The following is a 26,335-nucleotide window of genomic DNA, read 5'->3' on the forward strand; positions in this document are numbered from 1 at the left end:
GCAAGCAGTTTGAGGAGCCCTGTCCTACATAGATAACTCCTGCACCCTCTTTAGCTCTCAGCTAAGGTGGCACTTTCTCAAGACGCCTTTTCTGACTGCCTAGACTCAAGTCAAATACCCTCATCAGGCCGGGCGCGGTGGCTCACGCCTAGTAATCCTAGCACTCTGGGAGGCCGAGGTGGGCGGATCGTTTGAGCTCAGGAGTTCCAGACCAGCCTGAGCAAGAGTGAGACCCTGTCTCTACTAAAAATAGAAAGAAATTATATAGACAGCTAAAAATATATATAGAAAAAATTAGCCGGGCATGGTGGCACATGCCTGTAGTCCCAGCTACTTGGGAGGCTGATACAGGAGGATCCCTTGAGCTCAGGAGTTTGAGGTTGTTGTGAGCTAGGCTGACGCCACGGCACTCACTCTAGCCTGGGCAACAGAGTGAGACTCTGTCTCAAAAAAAAAAAAAAAACCAAATACCCTCATCAGAATCTGGGTCTTCTGCTCCATTCGTCACAGTTGCAGTTTTATGTGAGGAAGGTTTTTTTTATGACTGCCCCCCCCCATAGTAGATATGAGCTCCGTGAAGGCGTTGACTATTTCCGTTTTTACTCCCACTTGCATTCCCAGTGCTTGGCCCATAGTAGATGCTTACATAGTATATACACACCTACTGGGTGCAGTACGCACCACCTGGGGGATGGACACGCTTGAAGCTCTGACTCAGGTGGGACAAAGGCAATATATGTAACCTAAACATTTGTTCCCCCATAATATGCTGATATTAAAAAAAATTGTTTGAAGTGAATGACACCAGACACAAAAGATCACATACTGTACAGTTCCATTTATAGGAAACATGTAGGTGAGTCCACCGAAACAGAAAGCAGATTGGTGTTTTCCAGGGGCTGGAAGGAAAGGGAAATGGGGCGTGACTGCTTAATAGGGCTGGGTTGTAGTTGGGTGGGGGAGGGGGGATGATGAAAATGTTTGGAACTAAGTGGTGCTGGTTGGACAGCAGTGTGCATGAACATTGCCACTGCATCTCACATTCTAAAGGGTTAATGTTATTTTATGAGAATTTTCTCTTAATTTAAAACTATGTATATGAAAAAGAGGGAGCTGTGATGAAGAGTTTGGATTCTAGAGCCTGAGTGTGAATCTTGCTCCTCCACTGACTAGCGACGTGACCTCAAACAGCAGATGCTGTCGAGGGGGAAGGACATGGGCTTGTAGCAGGTCTCTCAGTGGCAGGGAGTTGTGGAGAGAGTCGGTGCCATTGTCTTCAGAGGTGGGGACACTTAGTGACCCTGGAATCTTTTGACCTCCTTCCCTCAGCCCTTTCAGTGAGGCTGGAAGCGGATCTGGTATGTTGGGGCTATTTTGCCCACACCACTCTCCTGGGGTGTGAGGTCGATGTCCTCAGGTGCCACGGGGCTGGCCAGGGAGAAGTTCTGGAGGATGGTGGTGAAGAAGAGGAACAATTCGGCCTTGGCGATGCCTTCACCAAGACAAATGCGCTTCCCTGTGGGTACAGAAGGAAGGTCACCAGTGAGGGTACAGGGCGGGTGAACATTCTTTGCCCTGCCACACTCCTCAGCCTGGACACTCCTGTCCATTGCAACAGATTTGCATGAGATTGGCCTTTAACCTGGAATTCAGGGTGGACTTGTAGGTGGTCCCCAAACCCTCTGAAACTGGGTGCAAATCTTTGGGCGGATATGCCAAGTTCATTTCTCTAGCAGGGAGTTTGTGTGTGTTTTTACCTCTAAGTATGTAGGTGTGAGCATATTTCTGACTTCACATTTTAGTGTTCTTCATTTCTCATATGGGGAGAATGGTATCTATCTATGAGGGCTCTTGTGAGATTAAAGAAAATGTCTGCAAAACTTCTTAGAATAGCACCTGGCTCAAATTAAAGATCCTCAATGTGCAGTTCCTGTCTTGTGTTTGTTTCCGGGAGCATGTGTGGGGTGTATGTTTCTGGCACCATGTGTGTGTCTATCCCTGGGCTGTCTTCTCGCCTCAGCCTGAGATCCATGGGTTTCAAGACTTCCCAAAAAACATCCAAATTATATATAAAGTTGTGATTGGGATTGGTGCACATGGCAGCAGGGGGTGGTCTATGGTGCCCATCAGCCTCAGAGGTGTAAGGAACCCCAAGAGCATAGAAACCACAGTCTTGGAGAGAAATGAGAACAAAAGGGGCTGGAAACCCTGAGGCACAGACACAGCAGAGCCTCTCCCTTTACTTCAGTGTTTCCTACTCTGCAAACTGACAGGCTTTAAAGGCCATGTCTCGGGTGGGTTTCCAGGCATTGCCCATGAGTTCCAGGTGGCTGGACATCGTGCCATGTGGAGGTATCTGGGGAAGGATCCACGTCCTTTTGGCACATCCAGAAGACAGGAGACGGGACACATGAGTTTTAAAATACTCAGGGCAGGTCTCTGGGCTGGTATTTCTGTAAGTATTGCCGTGACTTAGCTTTTCCCAGAACAGTCCAATGCCTATCATCTCCCTCCCAACGCACCTGCCCACCGCTGGGGCTGTCCATTTGGGCACCCTCTGGAACCTCGTCGGCTCCAACAGCCTCTCGGCTTGTTTGTCTTTCTTTCCACCTGGAGCATTATCACTGTCTTTTTCTGTGTCTACACCTATCAGGCACTGTTTTTCTACCTCTCTTTTCTTCCTCTTTATTTTGGTTTTCTTCCATGTTGTTAAACTCCCTGTCTCTGTCTAGTGGAATCGCATACTCTCATTCTCCTTCTCTCTCACTCTCATTTTTCATCTCCCTCTAAAAATACCTTGTCTCTCTCATTCATTCTGTTTCTTCCTCTCTACTTATGTCACTGTCTTTCTTTTATCTCTTTTTCTGTTTCTCTCTTTCCTTCCTTCCTTCCCTCCACTTTTCTCTCCTCATCCTTTCTCCTCTTTCCTTGTCCTCCACTCCTTCCTCCTCTTACTCCTCCTCCCTCTCCATGTCTGTCTCCCTCTGTCCTCTTCTCCCTCTATTGTCTAATGTTCACTTTTTGTCTGTCTCTTCCAGCTACTATCTCCCTATGTCTGTCTCTCTTTGTCCCTCTGTTTCTCACTCTCCTTAGCTCTCTGCTGCTCATTTATCTGTCTCTGTCCTTATCTCTCCACATCTCTGCCTCTCTTAAAACTTAGGATGGGGCCAGGCGCCGTGGCTCACACCTGTAATCCTAGCACTCTGGGAGGCTGAGGCAGGTGGATTGTTTGAGCTCAGGAGTTCGAGACCTGCCTGAGCAAGAGTGAGACCCCAACTCTACTAAAAAAAAGATAGTAATTAGCTGGACAACTAAAAATTTATTGAAAAATTCAGCCAGACATGGTGGCACGTGCCTGGAGTCCCAGCTACTTGGGAGGCTGAGGCAGGAGGATTGCTTAAGTCCAGGAATTTGAGGTTGCTGTGAGCTAGGCTGATGCCACGGCACTCTAGCCCGGGCAACAGAGTGAGACAACAACAACAACAAAAAAAAAAAAAAAAAAAAACACAAAAAAACAAAACTTAGGATAGGCCTATCAAATGAAAGCGTTGACCCTTATGACGCCACCCCATGTGTTCCCAACTCTCACTGAAGTTAAAGGAGGAAGAGGGTCACTGCATGATGCAGAGACACAGGCTGACCCAGAGCCCTGGGTGACTGAAGCTGATGGGGAAACTCAAGACCAAGGACTTGTTCCTGGGAAATTCCTTCCTCTCAAAGGGTAAGAAACCTGAATACTGGGCTTTTCTGTGTGTGGAGCATGTAAAATTAAATTATATTTGGCCAAAATTGCCTCTATACATAACACACTGTAACCTAACATAATATGTAAACAAACTACAATGTAACTTGAGCATATACTCTCTTAAAGAGTAACTGAGCCTTGGCCAATCATAACGGCCCAGCTTCAGCCAATCATAGGCTTCAAACCGCTCAGACAGGTCAAAACGAGGCAAACTTTGAGCTATAATCCATCCGGCTGTGTCTGTGGGCCGCTTCCTCCTTCCCGGGATAAATACTGCTTGCCCACATGGCTGATTACATCTCTCTAAACTTTTACTGGCTCAGGATGCTGCCCAATTCATGAATCATTTCTTTGCTCAAACAAACTCTGGTAAATTTAATGTGTCTACACTTGTTCTCTTATGAAGCCAAGGAGTGGAGGATGGGAAGTGGGCCAGGTCAGAGCATGTCAAGACCTTCCCCACCTCCCCAGTGCTGGAGTATAAATCCAAACCTCTCCCACAGTTTTCAAAGCCCTGCACAGCTCAGCTCTTCGCCTTATTTCCTTCTGGAATCTACAACCAAGTCTCCCTGGCCTTCTTATAGTTTCTCAAATGTGTCATCAGTTTTCATCAATCCTCCTGCCTCAGCCTTCCGAGTAGCTGGGAGTGCAGGCATGCGCCACCATGCCCGGCTAAATTTTTCAATATATTTTTAGTTGTCCAGCTAATTACTTTCTATTTTTTTTTTTAGTAGAGATGGGTCTCACTCTTGCTGAGGGAGGTCTCGAAGTCCTGAGCTCAAACAATCCGCCTGCCTCGGCCTCCCAGGCTTTGCCTTTGCTGTTTGCTCTGCCAGGAAAAAACTGTTCCCAGTGGCTGATTGGCCCCACCTATGAGCATCGCAACTTGGATGCCAGCTCATCCGGTTGGCTCTTCCTCACAGACCCACCAAAGTTAGCCAGTGTTTCCTATTTTGTGCTCCCCAAACCCCTTTAGAGCACTTATCATGATTATGATTCATTATGGTAATAATGGCCCCTGTGAGCATTTATTTTATGCCAGGCAGTTCTAACCATGTTAAATGCATCAATTCATTTACTCATATTATTATTTTACTACTATTTGACAGATGCCCATCTGCTCTGCTGGACTGTAACTGTCCTGGGGCAGGAACTGTGTCTCTATATGATTTGATACATTATCTTCAGCCCCCAGTAGAGCACTGGACTCAGAGTAGTGCTCAGTAGACTTTTTTATTGAAGAAGATGAATTGCCTAAGTTTAGAGAGATTAAAATACTTGCCCAAGGTCTTACTTGCCAAGATGTGCCCTTGGGTTTTAATCTCATTGCTCAAGCCCTCTCATAGGATAGTGGTAAAGATGGAATGGGATCACACAGATAAACAAATTAGACTATACTAAGTGCTCAATAAACAAGGACGTGTCATTGTTTGTGTAAGGAGGGAATGGAACGCACACTCCGATGTCTGGGGAAGGGATCTCAGGCCCAGCTTACCTAAGGAAAAGGGAATAAAAGCTTCATTCTTCTTCAGTGCCCCACTGGCATCCAGAAAGTGGTCAGGGTTGAAGTCGTCTGGTTTTTCAAAGTAACGTGGGTCACGGAGAGCAGAGGTCAGGATGGGAAATACTTCAGTGTTCTGAGGGAGGATCACAAGATCAAAAGATATCCTATTGCCTGGCCTCCCCACACAACAACAACAACAAAAAATCCAAAAAAGAAACCCAAAGACAAGGGTACTCTATTGAGAAAGCAACAAAAGTTTGCGATATAGGATAAAGAGAACCCAGGATGCCCACATGGGAGACATGCAGGACCTCCACTGGTCTCACCTTGGGGATGATGTACCCTCGGAAGTGGGTGTCTTTGGTGACTATATGGGGCACACCAAGGGGGAGAAGGTCTGCAAATCTCTGAGTCTCATGGATGACAGCGTCCGTGTATGGCATTTTGACCCGGTCTTCGAGGGCTGGAGGGCGATGTGTGCCAATCACCTGTTCAATCTCCTTGTGAACTCTCTCTGCACAGACAAGGGGACCAGTGAACCCCATTTCCAAGAGACATCTCATTGATTTCTATGGGCCAATGATCCAGGAAAATCCTATATTAAAGGGTTAAATCACTGATACACCTCAACCCAGTCAGCTTGGGGTGAGGGAAGGAGGGAGAAAGGAAAAATAATTCTTACCCTTCTAGATAAAATGAATGTTATTGATTCTATCTCCACATTCACAGGTACACACACACACATACACACACACCACAATTTTACACGGAATTTCAGATTAAGAACTCTAGGCTACAAACGTACTGAAATTCTCTCTCTGAGTAGAAAACAAACTAACATTTGTTGTGTGTGTATGATAAGTGAGGCACTGTGTTAGGTTCTCAAGAATATAAGAGTGAAATCAGTAAGTTAATGCATGAACAACTGGATAAATGAATGAATACTTCAATCAATCAATGGATAGACCAATTCATGAATGGAAAGATGGATGAATGAATGAACAAACCAATAAATGGATGTGTATATTCACTTATAAATCAATAGATGGCTCAATTAACAAATCACTAGCTAATAGAAGGTCCATAAAGAAATCAATGAACCTATTATAATTAATCAATAATCATAAGAATGGCTAGATTTCTGGAAGATAAGGGATTGAAAAAATTGGTGAAGTATGAGTAAATAAATGAATGAGCAGATTCAATGATAAATAAATAAGGAATGAATAAATGAGTGAATTATTTAGTGGGTAAATTAAGGAAGGGATGGATGGATATAGAATGAATTAAAAAATGAAGTGATGGAAGGATTAAGGAATGAAATCTCGTTTATAAAAGGATGGGTGGATGCTCGCATAAATGAATGAGCCAAGGAATTAATGACAAATAGTGCATTCAACATATCACTGTTGCAAAGGATCAACTCATGGATCAATTAATTCAAATAAATGATGAAAGTGTATTTCCTTGGAGGAGTGATAGATGAAAGAATCAGTGAGTATGCAGGTGAATCAATGAATAAAAGGAAGGACAGATGAAAGGATGGATGGATGAATGGGTAAATCTTTAAGTGATGGCACAGAATGTCAAATATCCCATGTTCTCACCCACACATGGGTGCTAAAACGTGTGTACACGTGGACGAAGAGAGTGGAACGATGGACAGTGGAGACTTGGAAGGGTGAGGGAGGTGGATGATGAGAAATTACTTAGTGGGTACAACACATGTTATTTGGGTGATGGATACCCTGAAAGTTCTGACATGACACTACGCAGTCTATGCATGTAACAGAATTGCACATATATCCCATAAATTTGTACAGATTAAAAAATGTAGAATGTCATCCCCCCTGAAAAAAGTCTTTAAGTGATGGGGTAAAACAGTGGGAGAACAATCCAACAGATTCTGCGAGCCTCCACCAAAAAAACACTAAATGGAACTGGAGACTGTTCTAAGTGATGTATCTCAAGAATAGAAAAACAAACACCACATGTACTCGCTATTACAGTGGAACTCAGCCATGAGCACACATGTGCACAGAGGGAAGTAAAACTCAATGGAGATCAACCTGTGGGGAGAGGGAAGAGGGAAGGTGGGGGAGGAAAGGAACAATACCCCACCTAATGGGTACAATGAACACTCTTTGGGGATACCTGTAGCCGGGACTCAAGCATTACAAAGGCTATCTATGGAACCTAAAATATTTATACCCACAAATACAATGTTTTGAAAATAAACAGAAAAAGGTATGGCTTAGTTGGAGACTGGTCCAAAGCCTGCAATACTTCTGGAATGACCCAGTGTCTCCTCTCTCTTCCAGGCAGGACCCCTCGCCCCACTTGTGTGGCTCACAATGAAATTGACAAGGAAAACCCTCATCTATTACTTAGCACAGCAGCCACCTGAGACCCCCACCCCTCATGGAAGACCCACATTAGCATATTACTAACCTAACACCTGGCACATTAGCGTATCACTAACCTAACATCTGGCACATCAGTATAACACTAAACCTATTATCTGGTGCAGACACTAAATCTATTACCTGGCGGGCATCAGTCACCTGAGACCCCTCCCCTTGGATCACCCCAACTTAATAAAAATGGGAAAAATTGGGTAGACGGGGCTCAGAATTTGGTGGTGAGACCCCCTCTGAGCCGGCAAATAAACCTTGATTCTCCGACTCTCCGTGTGCCACTCTGTTTGTCCTCGGGAGCACTCGTTGTAACACTTGCTGTAACATTTTGGTTCCTTGACCGGGATAACAGACCGCGCTGGCCCCTTGAAGCCACCAGTTCAGGGATGGGCACAGCGACTGGCGGGACCTCAGCAACAGAAGCGTACTAACGCCAACCGCCTTTTTGCGGAATATCTTCGCTCCTCGGGAGCTCCAGCCGGCTGCAGGGTCCCAAACTCGCCCGGACACACCAGAGAGAAGGACAAGTCAAATCAGGTCTGGAGGCATTGGACCAGGTAGGGTCCGGGGACCCGTCCGAGTCAGGCCCGTCAGACGACGGAAGAGGAGCTTGATCACCTCCTGAGTGCAGGGAATTCCCAGGGTGGGAATGTGTAACCTCTGCCTGTCTGAGTGAGTGAGTGAAGAGTGACTGTTTGTGATTCCATGGCTACGGCTACGGAATCTGAATGGGTCCTCACCTGCGGTTCTGTGGCGGCGGCGTACGGCATAACGGTGATTCACTCCCCTAAAAGGAGCGACCAGGCCTGGGGTTTATACGGGCACACCTTAGCCAAGATGCGCCTAAGTTCCCGTGAGGGACGCAGCCAGGTGGACACCTGAGAGAAACCCCCCCCCCTTTGTCTGTTAAGCTGCAACACTGTTCAAGGGTCTAGGATGGGTAGTGTAGAATCTAAGCCTACAGCCCTTAAATGCGTGTTAAAGAACTTTAAGAAGGGTTTCATGGGAGATTATGGCGTCACACTGAGTCCCAGCAGACTTAGGGCCCTCTGTGAACTCAAATGGCCCACATTTGGGGTTGACTGGCCTGTGACAGGAACCCTAGACCTTCCCACCATGCGAGCAGTTTGGAAAGTTGTGACTGGGACTCCTAGCCACCCCGACCAATTCCCTTACATAAATTCATGGCTAGAGATTGCTCAGACCCTGCCCCCTTGGGTCCGGTTCTGTGCTAATAAGGCACAGAGCAGGATTTTTGTGGCCCAAAGGACCAGAGACTCCAAACTATACAAACCCATCCATCAGGAAGCTCCTGAAGAGGAGCCACCACTGCCACCCTACAACCCTACCGTGACACCTCCTGAAGTGCCCCTGAATCCACCAGATGCCCCACCACCGTCAGTCTCCCCACCGCCAGTTCCAGACCAACCGGGTGCCGACACTCCCATCACCTGCTGGCTGCGGTCAGCTCAGTCCCCAACTTCAGCCCTCCAGATGCCCCTGCGTGAGGTGCGAGGTCCGATGCAGGTTACAGATGATGGGTCCATTCAGCCAGGGCAGCCAGTCCTGTACTACCAGCCCTTCTCCACCACTGACCTTCTGAACTGGAAGCATGACACCCTGCCTTACTCCGAAAAACCTCAGGCCCTCATTGACCTCCTAGAAGCCATCTTTCAGACCACTGTCCCACTTGGGAAGACTGCCGCCAGCTCCTTCTGACCCTTTTTAACACAGAAGAACGACGCCGGATTGTTGTTGGGACCCAGAGGTGGCTCCAGGACCAGGAGGCAGTGGGCACTGAGAGCAGCACCCGAGACCAACCCGGGTTGGGATTTCAACTCCCCGAGTGGACAAGAGGCACTCGGAAGGTATCGGGAAGCTCTCCTCCACGGGGTCCGGGAGGGAGCCAGAAAAACCAACTAACATGAACACAGTCGCTCTGATCACCCAGAAGCCAGAGGAATCACTGAACAAATTCTACGAGCGCCTTTGCGAGGCCTACCAAGTCTATACACCCTTTGACCCAGAGGCATCCGAAAATCAGCGGATGGTGAATGCTGCATTTGTTGGGCAGTCCTATACTGACATCCGATGGAAACTCCAGAAACTTGACAGGTTTGCAGGAATGAACATCACTCAGCTGATGGAAGTGGCCCAAAAGTTCTACATTAATCGAGACTGAGACCAGACTGTCCATAGGGAGAAGGACCAGAAAATGAAACAGAAAGCCGCTCTCCTGGCTGCTGCCCTCGGAAGACCTGACCCAGCCAAGAAACCTGGCCCACCACAGGAAGCAGGACCCAGGAGACGAGGGACCCTGAACCCTGACCAGTGTCCCTATTGTAAGGAGTTTGGTCACTGGAAGCATGAATGCCCCAACAAAAGAAACCACCCACCAACAAACAGGAACCTGCCCAGGGGCTTCCAGCAGGAGCTGGAGACCCAGGACCTCATCGGTCTCACTGGGGTCGACTCAGAATAGGACCGACTGGCTTCTCTGACTCTTGGCCCCCAGGAACCTATGGTTGTAATGGAAGTGGGGGGCTGACCAATAACATTCATGGTGGACACTGGGGCAGAACATTTGGTGGTAACAACCCCCGTGGCTCCACTTACAAAGCAGGAAACCACCATTGTGGGAGCCACTGGAACTCGAGTAGCTCGACCCTTCTGCCAATCCCAAATATGCCAGATGGGTGGCCACCAGATAAGACATGAATTCCTATACATATCAGACTGCCCCATGCCCCTCCTAGGTCAAGATCTCCTGAACAAACTGGAAGCCCAAATCACCTTCCACCCAGAAGATACTGCAAGCCTCATGCTCGGTGCTCCAGAGACTCTCATAATGGCGGTCACCATGCCTTGGGAATCGGAGTGGAAGCTATACAATGAGGCCAAAGAGGAACAGAACTTGCCTGACTTCCAACAGGACTTTCCACTGATATGGGCGGAGGACAACCCTCCTGGTCTTGCATAGCAACATGTACCCCTGGTGACCGAGATGAAACCGAGCACCCAACCGACCAGGACAGTATCCCATCCCCAAGGAGGCTCGAGAGGGAATTCAGGAACACATCGATAGGCTTAGGCGGGAGAGAATTTTGGTGGAGTGCCAATCCCCATGGAACACTCCCCTCCTGCCAGTCAACAAGCCCAACGGAGGTGGATACCTGCCCGTCCAAGACCTGTGACTGATTAATGAGGCCACAGTGACTCTCCACCCAGTGGTACCGAACCCATACACCCTGCTAGGCCTCATTCCTCCTGATACTGCCTGGTTCTCCTGCCTGGACTTAAAGGATGCTTTCTTCTGCATGCAGCTCGCTCCGAAGAATCAGCCCCTGTTCGCCTTTGAGAGGGAGGATCCTCAGACTGGAAGAAAAACCCAGCTCACCTGGACACGACTACCACAGGGATTTAAAAATTCACCAACTCTGTTCAGGGAGGCCCTGGCCACTGACCTCATCTCCTTTCTGCGAGAAGAAACCCGCTGCACACTTCTACAGTATGTCGATGACCTCCTTCTAGCGAGCCCAACCAGGGAACACTGTAAACGGGAAACCCGGTGCCTGCTCCAACTGCTCACTGACAAAGGATACAAAGTCTCCTGGAAAAGGGCACAGATGTGCAGGCCACTGGTGAAGTACCTCGGTTTCCACATCACTCAGGGGCGTCGGACACTGGGACATGAACGTAAGCACACCATCTGTACAATTCCCAGGCCGACCAGTCGGAGACAACTCAGGGAATTCCTCGGCGCAGCAGGATTCTGCCGCATCTGGATCCCAGGTTTCTCCTTAAAGGCCAGGCCTCTATAGAAGGCCCTATGTGGGCCTGAAAACAAAGAACTGTACGAGGCCCAACTCGGGCCTGAAAACAAAGAATTGGAATGGGCCAAGAATCAAGAAAGGACTTTCCAGGAAATAAAAGACTTACTAAAAAGAGCCCCCGCACTAGGGCTACCGGACCTCACCAAAGACTTTAACCTGTTTGTACACGAGAAGAAACAAGTGGCTCTGGGGATTTTGACGCAAACTGTGGGCCCTTGGCAGAGACCAGTGGCTTACTTGTCAAAACAATTGGATCCGGTAGTGGCAGGATGGCCACCTTGCCTCCGAGCACTGGCGGCCACCGTCCAACTAGTCAAGGAAGCAGACAAACTCACACCGGGACAAAACCTCCGTATGCGAGTCCCTCATACAGTGATATCTCTAATGAACACCTCGGGGCACTGGTGGCTCTCAAGCAAACGGTTAGCACAGTATCAAGGACTGCTATGTGAAAATTCGCGGGTCACGCTGGAGACTGTGTGGACCCTGAATCCTGCCACCCTCCTACCCAGTAAGCCAGGGCCCCCAGACCATGACTGCACCGAGGCGGTAGAGGAGGTCTATGCCAGCCGGTCAGATCTGAAAGATAGTCCTCTACCGACACCAGACTTAAAACTCTACACAGATGGCAGTAGTTTTATCCAGAATGGGAAACGACTGGTGGGCTTCGCGGTCACCACAGTGGATGAGGTCATCATGTCAGCCCCTTTGCCCCAAGGGTGGTTGGCACAAAGGGCGGAGCTATGGGCCCTCATCCAAGCCCTCAGGCATGTACAGGATAAGAAGGCAAACACATACACAGACTCTAAATATGCCTTTGCCACAGTACATATCCACGGGGCAATATACAGGGAGAGACGAGTGCTGACTGCAGGTGGAAAGGAGATCAAAAATAGGGATGAAATCCTCCAACTGCTGGAGGCAGTTTGGGAGCCAAAAGAAATTGCGGTCATCCACTGTCGAGGGCACCAAAAGGGCACAGATCCAATTGCCACCAGCAATCGCCTGGCAGACCAAGCAGCCAAAAATGCAGCCACCCGAGAATGTTCAGAGGACAACACTGCAACCCAATGCCAAATCTTGTTGGCACCTGAGTGGCCTGAAAAAACAAAATATACTCCAGAAGAGAACCAGTGGGCAGAGCAGGAGCAGGCCAAGAAGGATGCAGATGGGTGGTGGCACCTACGAAACCATAACATCTTTATCCCCAGTAAATTAGCATACTCTATTGTCTCCTGATATCACAACCTGACTCACTTGGGGAAAACAGCCCTCACGCGGCTACTCGCTTGGTACCACTACATCGCCAAACCTCCCTCCATTGCAGCAGCAGTCAGCGCCTGCTGCCAGACCTGCGCTGAAAACAATGCAGCAGTCAGGCTGAGACCCACCCCAGGAATTCGGTACACCCGAACCTCTCCGTGGAAGTTGATTTCACAGAAGTAAAACCATGTTGGGGCTATAAATGCCTGCTGGTAGTGATATGCACCTTCTCAGGCTGGGTCAAGGCAGTCCCTACCCGGACCGAAAGGGCTAGGGAAGTGGCAAAGTTTCTGTTGAGAGAAATCATCCCCCAGTATGGTCTACCACTCTCATTTGGCAGTGACAATGGACCAAGCTTCACTGCGGAGGTCATGCAAACCCTCACCAAGGCACTAGGAATCAAATGGAAACTACATACAGCCTACAAGCCACAGAGCTCAGGGAAAGTAGAGCGCATGAACTGGACCCTCAAGACCACTCTAGCAAAGCTATGTCAGGAAACACAATTACCCTGGGTAGACATGCTAAGCCCAGCCCTGTTCAGAGTCAGGTGCACACTGCGGCCCACAGGATATTCACCCTTTGAAATTCTGTTCGGTAGACCTCCCCCACTCATCAAGCTATTAAGGGGAGACATCAGACAACTAGGGGAATTAAATATAAACACACGCCTCCAAGCATTAGCCAAAACTATGTGCCATATCCACCACACCGTCCTAGGAAAAAACCTTATTGCCCTGGGTCTCCCTGTCCACCCCCATCAACCTGGGGATCTAGCTGGGTAAAGGACCGGAAAAAAATACCCCTAGAGCCCACCTGGAAAGGTCCCCATACTGTGATACTAGTTACTCCCACTGCTGTTAAAGTTGCAGGTATCACTTCGTGGATCCACCACTCCCGAGTGAAAAAGGCTGAACCAGACAACGAAACTGATCTCTGGACTGCACATCAGGACCAGCGGAACCCACTGAAGATCCAGCTTAACTGTCTGCCAACGAGGACAGCCACACCCAGGACTGAACAGGAGTAAATGGGACCACTGGCCCTGACCTTCACTGGGGTTGTAGTGACTTTACTGGGTATTGGACTCTTCTCGGTAGCTCCGGAAATTGGACTGTACTGCAGAGGGCATCTCTAATTGTGATATATTGGCTCATTGTGGGATGTCTGCTCGTGCTTCAGTCACTACCCTCCTCCTGGTTGGGGCACTCACCCTAACAACTATGGCAGAGAAACCCTGCCCTGAGACTTGCTATGCTAGGACTTGGATTCCCTCCACTAACGGGATTACTTGAGGCTTCTGGACCATGGGAGGTTTCACAGTCAGCACCTACATGTCAAAGACATGTTATAGTGAAGCTCAGGTGTGCCACAGTGGGGGAAAGAAATACTGGACTGGCACCATTGTAGGTGATACTCGAACCTGTATAGCCCCAAGGGGCAAACCAGCTTGTTGGACTTACTACACCCACTGGGGAATGTCTGATGAAGGAGGAGTCCAAGAGCAGGCTAAAATCCAACAGATTGAGGACACAAGGGCTCAGCTAATTAAGACAGCCTCAGTAACAGAGTCGACTTATAAGAGGGCTGATCTTACAGGCATACGAAAGATCAGTGAACCCCTGGAAACCTCTCCCCTAATAACTCGGTTCCTCAGTGTGACCCTCCAGGCCCTACCCAACCATACTTCATGTTGGGTCTGTTTACCCCTCCAGAAACGAGTCTATATTGGGGTCCCTGTACCTCCAGGCTGGAACTCCAGTATCTTAAACCCGGACCCAAACAAAACATCCCTCATGGGCCCAGTAGCATGCAATGTCTGTTTAGCCATAACTTCCCACATGGATATCACTTCCACTACTAACACGGGAGAAAATGAAATATTGGGATTCATACCGGGTGAGCTCTGCACAAATAACCAAACCTTACCCAGTAATGCCACTGCCACCTGCTCCCGGGATGACATATTCTTTCTTTGTGGAGACATTGCCTACCTCTGCCTCCCAGGAAACTGGACGGGGACCTGCACCCAGGTCTTCCTCACCCCAGATGTTTCTATCTTTGAAACCCAGCAACTGGAAGCTCTACTAAGCCCCCACCCAAATACCCAGAAAAGGTGGGGCTTACTAGCATCAGTCCTCATAGCAGGAGGAATTGCTACTGGGATAGGAGCAGGAGTAGGAGGCATAAAAACATCCCTGAGTATCTACCACAAGTCATCCCAAGAACTAAATGAAGACATGGAACGAGCAGCAGATTTCCTACTGTCCCTCTGGAGTCAACTGAACTCACTAGCGGCAGTGACCTTACAGAACAGACGGGCCTTAGACCTACTCACTGCTGAAAGGGGGGGACCTGTATATTCCTAGGGGAAGAGTGTTGCTACTACATAAACCAGACAGGAGTAGTGACCACAAAAGTCAGGGAGCTAAGAGAAAGAATCCAGAAAAAAAAAACAAGGAATTAGAACAAATCTGGGGTTTCGACTTGGGACGATGGACTTCATGGCTACTACCTCTGGCTGGGCCGCTAATAACTATCCTTCTCCTTGTCACTGTAGGCCCCTGCATACTCAGCACAGTTATAAAATTTATAGAAACAACTGTAACCCGGAGAGCAACAGCTCACATAATGGCCTTTTGAGGCTATCACCCACTGGGAAATGATGCCCTATAATAGACCTATACAGGCATGAAAGGGGGGAATGATAAGGAAAACTCCCCTCTATTATTTAGCACAGCAGCCACCTGAGACCCCCACCCCTCATGGAAGACCAACATTAACATATTACTAACCTAACACCTGGCACATTAGCATATCACTAACCTAACATCTGGCACAACAGCATAACACTAAACCTATTATCTGGTGCAGACACTAAACTTATTACCTGGCAGGCATTAGTCACCTGAGACCCCTCCCCTTGGATCACCCCAACTTAATAAAAATGGGAAAATTTGGGTAGGCAGGGCCCAGAATTTGGTGGCGAGACCCCCTCTGAGCCCGCCGGTGAATAAACCTTCATTCTCCGACTCTCCATGTGCCGCTCGGTTTGTCCTCGGGACCACTCGCTGTAAACTTGCTGTAACAAAATCAGAAGACCCCCAGTTAGCTGTCCTTGGCCCACCTGCAACATGAGGGTGTTTGAGCATGAACAGGAAGCCGTAGCGGAGGGTGGTGCTGGTGGTCTCTGTGCCAGCAAAAAAGAGCGAGAGCGTGTTGAGGATGAGGTTCTTCTGGGTGAACTCGCTGTGTGGGTTGGATTTCTCCTGGGTGCAGAGGGAGAGGAGGGGAGGGTCAGGGGAGGCTGTGGCCTCACTGTGCACATTTCAGTGTCTCTGGGTTCCCTCCACCTGTTTCAGGGTCTCCCCCTCTGTCTGACCCGCTTTGCTTTTCTCTGTCCCCTGCATGTCCCGTCATGTGTGTCTGTCTCTGTCTTGCTCAGCTCACTTTGTCTGGCTGTTTCCATCTCTGTACCCATCTCTGGTGTGTTTCTCTCCTTTCATTTCCCAGTCTCTTTCTGCCTCCGTGGGTCATTTCTCCTGTTGTCTTATTTTTGTACCTTGCCTGGAATTTCCTCCTCACCTTTCTCTCTCTCTCTCTCTCTCTTTCTCTCTCTCCTTCTGCTGGTCAGTTTCTCTTCCCTACTTCTCCTTCCTTTCACCTCATCATTCTTTCCCTTCTACAGCTCCTCCTCTCCCTTTTCCTTACACCCCCCATCTCCTCTTCATTCCTCTTCCCTTCCCCCTTCTCCCTCCCCGTTTCCCTCCCTTCCCCCTCCCCTTTCCCTCTCCCACACCCCACTTTTTCCATGCGCAGCAGGTAGGCATCTATGACGCCCCGCGGGGCACTGGGGTCCAGGGTTTCCCGGTGCTCCTCCACTCTGCGGCCAATGAAGGCACTGAGTTCTTGCAGGTTTTTATAGACCTGCCTGTGTGCGCCAGGAAAGAACTTCAAGAAGTCAGAGAAGAGCTCAAACAGCTGCAAGAATGAAGGGCAATGAGGTCAGCCTGGGGCAGGTCACAGGGAGAGGGCAACCCTCCCACATCCCAATTCCTCCATGGGGAACCTCTGGGTCTCTGTGTCTGTTTCTGTCTCCTTCTCTCTCAGTCCCTCACTCCCTGACCCTATGTCTCCTTTGATCTGTTCGTGTCTCTGTACATATCTCTTTCTGCTTCCTGCTGCCTGATCTTTGTGTCTTTTCCTTGGTCTCTGCCACACCTCCCTGTCTCTCTCCTTTCTCCCTTTCTTTATCTCTCTGTCTCCCTTTCTTACCATCTTTCCCTGTCTCTCATTGTCTACCTCAGCCTGCTCCTTTGTTTGTCTCATTCTGTTCTCTGCTTCCTCCTTCCTCTCCTCATCTCCCTGGCTGTGTCAGGCACTGATAAAATGGTGCTTACATAAGATGAAACTGTCAGTCTCCTAGAAGTATTTATTTATTTTGGAGCATATTTCTATTGCTTTATCTGATGATAAATTGAATACCTAACTTCTTGCAAAGAATGCAAAAATGTATATAATAAGATGTAAAATTCCTTCTTAATCCCTCCCTCTAGAGATAGCCATTGTTAAGTGTTTGGTGGATCTCTGCCCAGATTTTCATCTCTCCATGATTCTCCAAGGGAGGAGAACATTGGAATCCCCTGTGGGGCTTGACCCAGGTAGTCCCTGGAGGCCCCAACCCAGCCTTCAGATCAGACCCTCCAGTAGGATGTGCTGGGAATCCACACTTGTGACAGTCCCACGTGGGAATCAGACACACCCTTGCTCAAGAACTATAGCTTCACCTGCAGCTCTGCATGAGTTTAATATTGTTAAACTTAATATGCAGTAGGAATGCTTCCAGGCTAGTCAATTAGAGAAATTTATTATTTGTTTTAAAAGAGCAGCATAGTACTTTATAATCTGAGAAAAGTTCTGTAAAGAAATGCATACAGGCCGGGCGTGGTGGCTCACGCCTGTAATCCTAGCACTCTGGGAGGCTGAAGCGGGTGGATCGCTCGAGGTCAGGAGTTCGAGACCAGCCTGAGCAAGAGCGAGACCCCGTCTCTACTAAAAATAGAAAGACATTATATGGACAACTAAAAATCTATATAGAAAAAATTAGCCGGGCATAGTGGCGCATGCCTGTAGTCCCAGCTACTCGGGAGGCTGAGGCAGTAGGATCGCTTAAGCCGAGGAGTCTGAGGTTGCTGTGAGCTAAGCTGACGCCACGGCACTCACTCTAGCCTGGGCAACAAAGTGAGACTCTGTCTCAACAAAAAAAAAAAAAAAAAAAAAAAAGAAAGAAATGCATACAAATGCATACAAAGGGAAAAGGAGAAATGGGAAAAATGGAACAAATGTGGTTCACTACTGTGATACACCGAGAATTTGCTCAGATGAGGGGATTTACCTAGGACAGAGAAGCAAAGACACAGGAATCGGGGTCTAGAGAGCAGAGAGGCTGAAAGTCTAACTGAGGCTCCTTCTCTCTCTCTCCTCACGCCCACAGCCCCTCCCCACACACATACTACTATCAGCTCCAACTCTCAGGATTCCCTTATCGCTGCCCTTCCTTGTCCTGTTTTCACTCATTTCTCTCTATCCTAAACCCTCATTCTCTTAGTCTTCCTCTGAGTCTCTATTTCTACCTCCCATCACCCCCTGTCATTTCCCTCAGTCTCTCTGACCCTGTCCCCAGGTCTCAGTGTCCCTGTCTCTCCACATGTCCCTGCCTTTCTTCTAGCCATAAGCTGCATTTCTGGCCCCCAAAGAAGATCATCCTTTCCCCTGCCTTGGATGTCACCTCATCCCCCTTCCCTGTCCTTCTCCATCTCTCTGACCTGGCCAGATAAAGAGCTGGTGAGTGAGAAAGACTGGTAGAACAGGTCCAGCAGCTTCAGAAATTCTTCATCTCTGTAGTGGAAGCGTTTTCCAAAGACAATGGAGCTGATGATGTTGGCAGTGATGGACTGGAAGAGGAAGGTGGGGTCCAGGAGGGCTCCAAGGAGGAGGAGGAGGAGGGGGCAGGTCAAGGGACATGGACTCAGAGGGTGGGGAATGTTTGGATGTCCCCACCCCATCTCTGTGTGACTGTCCAGCATTGCTCAGTCATGGTAAAGACAAGGAAAACATCGCAGTCGACGCTCACTCCCATTGTGCACCAGGCCCCATTCTAAGCACTTCACATATCATTTTATCTACTCCCAGAGCAACACTGTGAAGTAGATGCAATTCTACTACTTCTCCCATTTTTTAGCTGGGAAAACAGAGAGTTTAAGTAATTTGACCAAGATAACACAGCGACTCATTACGGGGGCCAGGATTCCAATCTAGGCAGCCCAGCGACAGAGTCTGTGCAGTTGGTCCTCACCCTGCACCTGTGAGCTAAGAGGGTTAAGTCCCAGGGCCAGGGGTGGGGCAGAGTAGGTGTTCAATCAATTGCTTATGCAAATCTAAAAGCCCTGATCTCTCTCTCCCTATTGTGATTTCCCCTTAGCCGCTCCTCTCCAAATCTGGGGCTCTCTGGGCATCAGGAGTTGCTCCGCACCTGTTAGTTGGGGTCTGTGCACACAGGCTCAGCCCTGGCCCCGGCTGCACTAACACTGGGCTGTCAGCACCTGAGAACATCAGGCTGCTGTGGCCTCTCTCTCTGGGTCTCACCTGTCCGTCTTCTCTCGTTCCTCTGCAGACCTTTTCCTGAGCCTCGTCTGTCTGCGGCTCTGATTTTCCCAGCCTCCATTTCTCTCTGCCTTCGTTTCTTCCTGGCTCCCTGAGTCTCTCTCCCTGTGTGTCTGGGCACATCTCTGTGTGCCTTTCTCTTTGTTTTGGTCCCTCCTTTGCTTTGTCTTTTTCATTTCCTGCGTCCAACCGTGTCCGTCTGTGTCCTTCTGTTTTTCTTTTCAATCTCTCTGTCCCTGTTCCCTGTTGCCCCCAGGTCTCTGCCTCTCATCCCAGAATCTCTTGAGAAGTTTTGATTATAGAGATGGTAAAGACCTGGCATAAATTAGGTGGAGATTCTAACTAAGGACCCTGTCACCTGTGTGTCACATAAATACTCAGTTATGCAGAATTAAAGAACAACCACAGGCCAGGCACGATGGCTCACGTCTGTAATCCTAGCACTCTGGGAGGCCAAGCCTGGAGGATCCCTTGAGGTCAGGAGTTCGAGACCAGCCTGAGCAAGAGCCAGACCCCATCTTTACTAAAAACAGAAAGAAATGATTTGGACAGCTAAAAATATATAAAGAAAAAAAAATTAGCCAGGAATGATTGCACATTCCTGTAGTCCCAGCTACTCGGGAGGCTGAGGCAGAAAGATTGCTTAAGCCCAGGAGTTTGAGGTTGCTGTGAGCTAGGCTCACGCCATAGCAAAAAAACAAACGAACAAACAAAAAGAACAACCAAAGTGCTTCCCTGATGCCCCTACTGGCTGCCGGAGAACAGAGCACCCACCTGCCCTCTACTCACTGGTAGTTCATGAGCACATCACCCCAGGAAAGGAAAACACTGTTCCCTGTCTTCAAATTGTCTGCAGTGTTCCCTTTTCTCTTTTTGATTTCTTTTACATGGTTTCTGTTTTAGCCTGAGATAGATACAACTAATCCATGAATTGCTTTCCCTGAGCCTGGTGAATAGCACACTAGTTGCCAAGTATACATGTTTGGGTTGTCCTTGGACACTATACACCTCTGATCTCCCTCTTTCCTGGGCTGTCTCTATTTCTCACCTACCCACCTCTGTCCCCTTCCAGTCCCCTGTCTCTCTCTCTGTCCCTCTCCTTCTGTCTGATGGTCTCTCGGGCTTTGTCTGGCTCTGGCTCTGCCCACAGATACCTCTCTGTCTTTCTATTGCTGGTCGCCCACCTCTCTCTCTGTTTCACTCTCCTTCCTGCCACCCCAGGACTCACCCTTGGATTTCCGCAGCTCCTCCACCAGGCACTGAGCCTCCTCCTGAATCCGCTCCTCCACGCTCCGCTTTCCCATCCCGAAGTCCCTCATGGTGGCCAGAGAGAATCGCCGGAGGGTCTTCCAGCGGTCCCCGTTGGCAAAGACCACGCCTGCAGTGTGGGGAGGTGTGGGTTGCAGAGGACATCGGGAGGAGCCTGTGGGACCTTCTCCACCCATTTTCCCCCTTCCCTGACGCATCCTCCACCCGGCCCTCCCAGTGTCTTGGAGGCTCTCACCATATCCCTGGAAGACTGGCTCCGAGATGGCGATTTTGCCCCGGCCAGAGAAGTCCTCGGCCTGGTCCACCAGGGCCTCCTTTATGGCCTCTAGCCCAAACAGCATGACCACGGGCCTCCGTCCCAGGTATACCGTGAAGACATCCCCATATTTCTCTCGGAGCTGCCAAGCATACCCACACCCTGGGTTATATGAGTCAGCACACACCTCAGTGGTCAAACTATTAAACACTCACACACCAGACTGGTGTTTAGCTGCCTTCCCCAAGACCTGCCTCCCTAGGCTGCCCTTTCACCTTCCCAGGACCCAGCAACTAAAGGGTTAACGTGTGGACTAGCTAAGATCTGCTCTGATTGGTTGGTGCCCTAAACAGTGCAGGTGCTTAAATACTTCTAATGTCACCCCCACCACACATAGCCTTGAATGTGTCCACTTCTCCCTGGCATCTCAACCAAAGAATCATACTCTTCATTATCACCCATTTTGCTTTCCGTGATTTCAATTACCCATGGACAGCAGTGCTCTGAAAATCTTAAATGGAAAGTTCCAGAAAGAAACAACTCATAAGTTTTAAATTGTGCACCATTCTGGGTAGCATGATAATACCTCACGCTAACCCACTCTGTCCCACCTGGGATGTGAATCACCCTTTTGTCCAGCATGTCCACACTGCATACAGCACTCACCTTGTACAACGTGAGTGCTGCTACGGCCAGTTTAAGCTTTGTTGTTTACAGAGATGAAAACTTGTTTACTCTGATACTTTCTGAGCAATTATAAGGTGAAAATATTTCATCTTCAAGGAACTTTATGGAGAGAACTCTGACAAATACAGGTTGCTATAATATAACTTTAAGATCATGCCGTTGGAAGGGTAAGAAATCCCGGAACTGAAAGGTTCAAAAAACTGCTAACCCAATATCAAGCAGAACAAAACTTAATTAAATACCAACAAAATGATGTGGCAGATTCTCATGCTAAGTCAGCCAGTACTGAAATTGTTAAGATGTACAACTTGAATTAGTTGCATAAGATTGATTCAAGTCAAATTACCTATGATAACCTATTTAATAAATAGAGTCATGCATGTGAATTGGAGAAACAAAATTGGAATTTAAGAGGATGGTGATCCAATGTTAAGCATGCAGTCTTGGGGAGCCTGGACGGCTGCCTGGTCCTTCCTGAGTTATTACAGCTTCCATTATTAAAAGCTCTGCACTTCATGGCTCATCATGAAAGACATAAAATGATCCAAATTAAGAAAAAAATATTGTGACTGTGCTAAGATTGCTAAAATGGTTTATACCAACGTTTGGTTTGTCCAGCCCATAATTCTGGTGAGACAATGAAGACCTCAGATGATAAATTTCTGGCACTCAAAGTATCATTTGAACACCTGCAGATGGAGTTCACTCAATTGCCACACACAATACATGTTTTCTGCTGGTATAGAAGTTTTGCTACCCAGGAAGGCCAATAATATAACAGTAACTAAAAGGTTATTGGCAATGTATTTCCCTTAAGGGGCATTCCTGGAGAATTTACCAGTGATAAAAGTACTTGTTTCACTGGCCAAGTTGTAAGACAGTTAAAGAAGGTAATACAAACCCAAAGTCATTAGGCAAAGCTACCTGAATTGATTACATTGCTTTGGTCAAAGGTATTACTGATGGCAATCTGATGGCACTCAGATCACTCCCACAGGAAAAACATAGATTGACCTCTTATTAAGTAGTTACCGACCTCAAGTCTTAGCTCCACATCTCTCCATTCAAAGGAACCCTGCCAGGCTTCTGGAACTGTACAACTGTTGGAGACGTTAAGGTTCAGCTGACCAGGGACGTTTCTCCCCAGAAGCAGAGAGCAGCGTAGATGTGGACAGCGTGCCCAAAAATGTGGATGAAGACTTCTCTGCCATTAGGAAAGCATTATCTTTTTTCCTTTCTCCCCTCCTTCCTGCTGTCCTAATCCCTTCCTTTTCATGACAGAAAAACCCATGAGCCCATAATCTGTGGATGCCTTTAGCAAATGCTTATTAGGCTCTAGCAAGAAAACGGAGCAATTGTTGGTTTTGTGGGCTAAAGTTTCCCAAATCAGTAAACACTGATGCCATTGCCCCCTTGTGTTCCCAATGAGAGTCGTCCTTAAACCCCAAAGGAAGAGTGGAAAGCTATCCTTGATATTCCAGACATCACTAATACTTCCTTTCCTACACTCACTGGTAATAGTTCCCTGACCTTTTCAATTCGTATGCTAATTACTATCAGATATAGAAAACCTATACCTGCCACTGGTATATTGTGCTTCCAGTTGTCACATGCATGAGACCTGGGGACTATCTATGAAGGTATGAATAATTGCTGGCATAATGTGGCTGGATTAAATTGAGTAAGGTCCCTTTGCACTAAATGTGGTTATGCACCCTTACAGCATGCTATAAAAAGATTGCAAAAAAGTATTTTTCCCACTAGACCTTGTTCAAGAGCTAGGGAGACTTATGGCAGGACAAATTTAACTGACCTCTGCTCAAATGCCACTAAGTTGTCCTCTTGTCCAGTCCCTGAGGGTCAGCTGAGGATGTGCTTACTCTACTCTGTCTCCTCACTGGTTCAGATCTTGCTAATTGGCCTGGCTCAATCCAGCCTTCCAAATAGCTTTCCCTAAAAGTTCCCATAATGCCTCCCATTATCAGAGGTCAAAGTGGTCAATAACTGAAATTAGCACCAACGTCCAAATAGAAGATAAGTTAGTTTCCACTGAGCAACATTTCCAGTGGGATTCCTGGAGGCCTTAGGTGGTATTGGGGTGCCAGGTGTATGCACTTTAAGACTAATATATACATTGGGGAAATCTCAGCTTTTATAGCCAATTAGACCTCCCAGCATTTCAGACAGGTAAAAGACACTCTTCAAAAGGTGGATGAGAATATTGATATTGAACAAAAGCAATTCGTGCAATATTAAGCAGTTTTAGATCTCCTGTTTGACCATGTTGGGGGCTTGTATACGGTGCAGAGAATAACCAAACATTGCACTTACCTTCCCCTTGATTTTACAACTACAGAAAACTTAATTCAAAAGGTGGCTGATTCTGCTGTTTCTCTAGACAGTGCCAACAAATGCTTTAATGACATTTATCAGGGGAAAGGAACACATGATGTGTTTACAGAGGCAGCTAACATCTGGTTAGCAGGCACCCTGCATGGTGACTGGCAATCCTGGCTACCCCAAGGTTTTCTAACTTTTACACGTCTTCTAGTGAGTCTGCAGGTTACTGTGACTGTGTTCCAGGCTAACTGTAAAACAGGATACCTCTTAAATCACACCATTTAATTGCAAGCTCTGCTCCTTCATCACTATGATGCTCTGAACAAAGGCTATGACTCGAATATAGTTATCTTTATTGCCTGAGTTCTGAATTGTTTGATTTTGTTTGAATTGGTTCTTGGAGACCCCTGTTAAGGAGTGTAGTTCGGTGTCCTGGTCCTATCCTCCAGATGCTCAGCACATTAGCCTCTCTGATGTGTTCTGTCCCCTCAAGTGTCTCAAATGCTTGCATGCTTCCCTCCTTTGTACAGGAAAAGGTCTCCTTACGGTTAGAATAACAAAAACATGAAGAAAGCATAAAGAGTCATCCAACTAATTGACATTATGAATTGTGAATTCCATACTGAGACCAAACAAGTCCATTATGATGGTGACAAAAGGTGGTGTCTGTGCCCAGGGTTTTGGTCAATCTCTCAAAAGTCTGCAGGTGACCAGGAGAGGGAAATTGTTTAATTAAATTAAATTTGCGGCCGGGCGCGGTGGCTCACGCCTGTAATCCTAGCACTCTGGGAGGCCGAGGCGGGTGGATCGCTGAAGGTCAGGAGTTCGAGACCAGTCTGAGCAAGAACGAGACCCCGTCTCTACTAAAAATAGAAAGAAATTATCTGGCCAACTAAAATATATATAGAAAAAATTAGCCGGGCATGGTGGTGCATGCCTGTAGTCCCAGCTACTCGGGAGGCTGAGGCAGTAGGATCGCTTAAGCCGAGGAGTTTGAGGTTGCTGTGAGCTAGGCTGACGCCATGGCACTCACTCTAGCCCGGGCAACAAAGCGAGACTCTGTCTCAAAAAAAAAAAAAAATTAATTAATTAATTAATTAAATTTGGCCTAAAGCCAGCTCTGTACATGGTAAACTATACCCTAACTTAATATATAAACGAGCTGGAAACCAACTTGAGAGTATATTCTTGCAACAAGTAGTTAAGTTTCAGCCACCCAGAGCAGTGGAGCTTTCAGCCAATCACAGGCTGCAAACTGCTCAGACACGTCCAAATGAGGCACATTGTGAGCTGTAACCAACCAGGCTATTTCTGTATGTCACTTTCTTTTTCTCTCTATTTGTTCTGCTTGCCCACGTTGCTGGACGATGCTCTCCTAACCTTTACTGGTTCAGGGTACTGCCCTGTTGTGAATCTTTCATTGCTCAAATAATCACTGCTAAACTTGATTTGTTTAAAGTTTTTCTCCTGACACCACCATCCATGCTTCAGCTCCATGCCCCTTACTCACCAACCTTCCCCACTCCACCCCTGAGCCCAGAAGGCTGCCTCACTCTTTATGCTGGGGGATTCCCAAGTATCAATGCAGGAACAAGCCCACCCTCAGACCCCATCTGTCTGCATCTTACCCTCAGGAAGGACTTGAGTAGTCCTCCTCTGTCCATCTGCAGAATGTCCCCAAGAAGGGCAGAGGATGGGGACCTGGTGGGAGGTGGCCATGGGCCTTTGGGCGGCCCTTGACCAGGAATAGCAAGAGGCCCATGAGGACTGCAAGGAAGAGGAAGACGCTGAGCTCCATGGTCCCAGTCTGACTGTCTTCCACCCCACGGTAGACTCCAGCTGGGCCTTTTATCCTGAGCCTGCCTCCCCATCCAGTTATGAAACTTCATCCATTCCCCGCCTCCTCTCTCATCACAGTCCAGGTGTGTTAACTCAGAAGGAATGTGCGGGGGAACCCATATTTCCTGCTTGGGTAGTACTGTGACCTGTTCCCTATCGCTTTACTCTCCCCCTAGATGCTGGCAGGGATACTGTAGTAGAAATACTAAAGTCCGTGTGACAATGCTAGTGTGTGGGGGTATGATTATATTCATGTGTGTTTATTTTTGTGAGTGTGGGTTAGCCTGTGCTTGTCTACTTAGTTGCATGTTTGTTTGTCCTTGCATGTATTTCACTGCCTGCTTGTATCTGTGTTGTGCTTATATAATGGTTTTTATATATGAAAGGGTGTTTGTATTTATGTGACTGTGCTGGGGTGTGTTTCTCTGTGCAAGTCTGGGTGTGTTTATGTGTGTATTCTTGCATGTGTGGGGGCTTCTGTGTATTTATATAATTTCATATGTGAAGGTGTGTTTGCAG

General features: G+C 47.9%; 1 pseudogene; it reads right to left on the reverse strand.

The window, feature by feature from the left end:
- Nucleotides 1-823: 823 nt before the first annotated feature.
- Nucleotides 824-25,796, reverse strand: LOC138374645 (cytochrome P450 2B6-like; annotated as a pseudogene).
- Between the last annotated feature and the right edge of the window lie 539 nt (nucleotides 25,797-26,335).

Source organism: Eulemur rufifrons, chromosome 24 (assembly GCF_041146395.1).
Source record: "Eulemur rufifrons isolate Redbay chromosome 24, OSU_ERuf_1, whole genome shotgun sequence".
NCBI lineage: Eukaryota > Metazoa > Chordata > Mammalia > Primates > Lemuridae > Eulemur > Eulemur rufifrons.